Here is a 4,275-nt window from a genome sequence, read left to right as displayed (position 1 = left end):
AGGGGCAGGGAAGATCTTCAAATTCTCATTCTCATTACAGGGACTAAGGGTCCTTCCTGAGGAAAGACCTGAGTGCAGACCAAGAATACAGTGGCCAAACTTGTCCTGGGATCATAGCGCCTTAGAAGCACCCAAAACTTGTAGAACCCCAGAACTATCTTTGAAAACAGTGTCATGAAAAAGCCTGAAGCTTGAGATAGCGCCTCCCCACCCTCAGGTGAGCAGAACCTAACTTAAGACTAGATTCAAAGTCAAGTTGGAAAACTAAGCAAACAATAACAAAAAAAAAAATTGACCATAAAAAGCTACTACCATGGCACTGAAGACCAAGACATAAACTCAGAAGACAATGATGTGAAAACAGCTACAATGCTTAAAAAATAAATGCTAATTGGATCAAATCCAACAAGAATTCCTGGAAGAGTAACCAAAAGAAATGAGAATGGTAGAGGAAAAACTGGGGAAAGAAATGAGAGATTCAAGAAAATTATGAAAAGAGAATTAACAACTTAGTAAAACAGGCACAAAAATTCACTGAAGAAAATAACACCTTAAAAAACAGAATTGGCCTAATGGAAAAAGAGATACAAAATCTCACTGAAAATAAATTCCTTCAAAATTAGAATTGGCAACTGGAAGCTCATGATTCCATGAAATATCAGAAAACAAAGTCAAAAGAATGAAAAAATAGAAGAAAGTATGAAATATCTCATTCAAAAACAACTGACCTGGGAAATAGGTCGAGAGATAATATAAGAATTATTGGACTACCTGGAAGCCATGATAAAAAAAAGAGCTTAAACATCATATTTCAAGAAATTATCAAAGGAAAACTGCTCAATATCTTAGATCCAGAGTGTAAAATAGAAATTGAAAAAATTTACCTCCTGAAAGATAAATAAAATAAAATAAATACTCCAAAATAAAAACTCCCAGCAGTTTTATAGTCAAATTCCAGAGCTCCCAGGTCAAGCAGCCAAAAAGAAAAAATTCAAATATTGCAGAGCCACAGTCAGGATCACACAAGATATAGTAGTTTCCACATTAAAGGAATGGAAGGCTTGTAATATGATATTCTGCAATGGAAAGGAACTCATTGAACAACCAAGAATCACCTATACAGCAAAACTGAGTATAATTCTTCAGGGGAAAATGGATATTTAATAAAATAGAGGACTTCCAAGCATTCCTGATAAAAAGACAAGAGATGAATAGGAGATTTGACAGTAAAAATACTATTCAAGTGAAGCATATAAAGGTAAACATGAATGAATAATCATAAACTACTCAAATCATAAATTAGCTCAATCATAAATTAACTCAATAGTTAAACACTTTACACTCCTATATGGGAAGATGATACATGTAACTCATAAGAACCTTATCATTTTTAGGGTAGTTAAAAGGAGTTTACATAGACAGAGGGCATGGGTGTGAGTCTATGATGTCTAAAAGAAGAAGAAGGAGGAGAAGAAGGAGGAGGAGGAGGAACGAAAAAGAGGGATGCACTGAGAAGAAGGGGGAAGGGAGATGTAGAATGGGGAGCATTTTCTCACATAAAAGAAGTGCACAAGAAAGAGCTTTAACAGTAGAGAGGAAAATGGGGGCATGGCGAGTAATGTTTGAATCTCATTCTCATCAGAATTGGTTCAAAGAGGAAAGAATGTGTGTGTATGTGCATGTGTATTGTGTATGTGTATATATACTCGGTTGTGTATGGAAATGTAACTTACCCAAGAGGGAAATAGAAGGAAAAGGCGATAAGAGAAAAGGTAGGGAATGGGAAAAGGGGAAGAGTGAACAAAGGGAAACAGTGGTTAGAGGCAAAATAGACTTTTGAGGAGGTACAAGATAAAAATAGAGAGAAGAGAAGAAGAAATATATAAGAATAGGATGGAGGGAAATACACAGTTACTAATCATCACTGTGGGCAGTTAAATGGTGTAGTGAGCAGAGCTCTGGGCCTGAACTCAGGAAGACCTCAGTTCAAATGTGGCCTCAGATACTAACTGTGTGACCCTGGGCAAGTCACTTTACCCTGCTTACCTCAGTTTCCTCATCTGTAAAATGAGCTGGAAAAGGAAATGGCAAACCAGTCCGGTGTCTTTGCCAAGAAAACCCCCAATGGGATCACAAAAAGTTGGAGACAAGTTATGGTACACGATTGTGATAGAATACTGTTGTGCTATAAAATGATAAAGGGGGTAGTTTCAGAAACACAATCATAACTATGAATGTGAGTGAGATGACCTCAACCATAAAACAGAAGCAGATAGCAGAATGGATTAGAAACCAGAATCCACCAGTGTGTTGTTTACAAGAGACACACTTGAAACCTTTGTTTTAGCAAAGGGCGGGAGCAGAGTCTAACATACTTCAACAGAACTTAAAAAGGGTGGGATAGTCATCATGATTTCAGACAAAGCAAAAGCAAAAATAAACCTGATTAAAAGGCATCATCAGGGAAAGTACATTTTACTGAGTTACCATAGACAATGATGTCATTTAAAAGCATTTTACAGCAAGTTTCTCTGCTAAAGGTCCTATTTCTCAAATATAGACAGTATAGAAATGAGTCAAATTGATAAAAATAGGCACCATTCCCCAACTGATAAGTGGTCAAAGGATATAAATGGGCAGTTTTCAGAAGAAGAAATCAAAGTTCTCTATAGTCATATGAAAAAATGCTCTAAATCAACATTTATTAGAAACAGACAAAATTAAAACAACTCTGAGATACCACCTCACACCTATCAGAAATGACAAATGCTAGAGGGTATCAGGGAAAAATAGGAACACTAATGAATTGTTGGCAGAGTAACAGCCACTCTGGAGAACAATTTGGAACTAGGCTCAAAGGGCTATAAAACTGTGCCTCTCCCTCAACCCAGAAATATCCCTACTACATCTGTTTCTCAAAGAGATCAATGAAAAAGGAAAAGGACCTAAATATACAAAAAAAAATTATAACAGCTCTTTTTGTGCTGTCAAAGAATTGGAAATTGAAGGGATGCTCATCAATTGGGGAACGGCTGAACAAGTTATGGTATGTGGTTGTGATGGAATACTGCTGTGCTATAAAATGATAAAGGGAGTGCTTTCAGAAAAACATGGCAAGATTTATGTGAACTGATACAAAATGAAGAACCAAGAGATCATTGTACAAAGTAACAGCAATGTTGTAATGATGATGAACTGTGAAAGACTTGACTGCTCTGATTAATATAAGGACCCAAGGCAATGCCAACGACTCATGGTGAAAAAATGTCCTCCAACTCCAGAGAGAGAACTGATGAACTCTGAGTGCAAGTTGAAGTATAATTTTCTTACTTTATTTTCCTTGCTTTTTTTGGAAATGTGGCTAATACAGAAATATGTTTTGCATCATTTCACATGTATGGTTGATATTATATTGCTTTCACATGTATGATTAATATTTACTTTTACATGTGTGATTAATATTAAGTTGCCTTCACAGTGGGTGGGTAAGGAGTGGGAGGGAGGGAGAGAATTTGGAACTCAAAATTTAAAAAGAAAAGAATGTCAATAAATAAAATTTTTTAAAGTGAGCAAAGTAACCTCAGTTGTGAGGTGCAGCATCCTGCTGTTTTCCTTTTCCCTTCGTTGAGAGTCCAGTCGAGATCCCTTTCCTTTTCACTGATAGCCAGTTCTTGGTGGGGAGGAATTCCAGAATAGCGCCACTGTTGGGAAAATAGGTGGGCGAGTACCTGGGGATGGCTGATTCCCTTCCAATGGCCATTCCCTATGGCACATGAGAAGTTTTCTCAGATGGAAGGGTAGGGCCAGAGCCTTGGCCAGAAGGAGGCTCAAGATGGTGAAGCATCAGGGGTGGCTAGGTGGCGCAGTGAGTAAAGCGCCGGCCCCAGAGTCAGGAGAACCCGAGTTTGGTTCCAGCCTCAGACACTTAACACCCACACAAAAAAAACTAGCCGTGTAAGCTTGGGCAAGTTACTTAACCCCAATTGCCCTCCAAAAGGCAAAAAAGAAAAAGGTGGTGAAGCATCCAGGTTTAGCTGGACAAGGGCAAGAAGGGAATTGAGGAAGACCAGAGAACAAGTGGTGGCTGGCTTTTACCAGAGCTGGAGGAAGCAGTAGAAGCGAATTCCATCTCACTCTCTAGGGAGATGGAGAAACTGAAATGCCAGTATTTGGCATTAAGGTATGTGGTTTCTAAGTTACCAAGTCTGATGAAAAGGAGGAGAAGCAACCAGATCTGGGGACAGAAGGATAGTCATGGAACCACTGGGGGGGGGG

This window comes from Petaurus breviceps, unplaced genomic scaffold, assembly GCF_028583685.1.
Source record: "Petaurus breviceps papuanus isolate PSGF00001 unplaced genomic scaffold, PetGlider_PUasm1.0 182, whole genome shotgun sequence".
NCBI lineage: Eukaryota > Metazoa > Chordata > Mammalia > Diprotodontia > Petauridae > Petaurus > Petaurus breviceps.
This window is presented reverse-complemented; position numbering follows the sequence as displayed.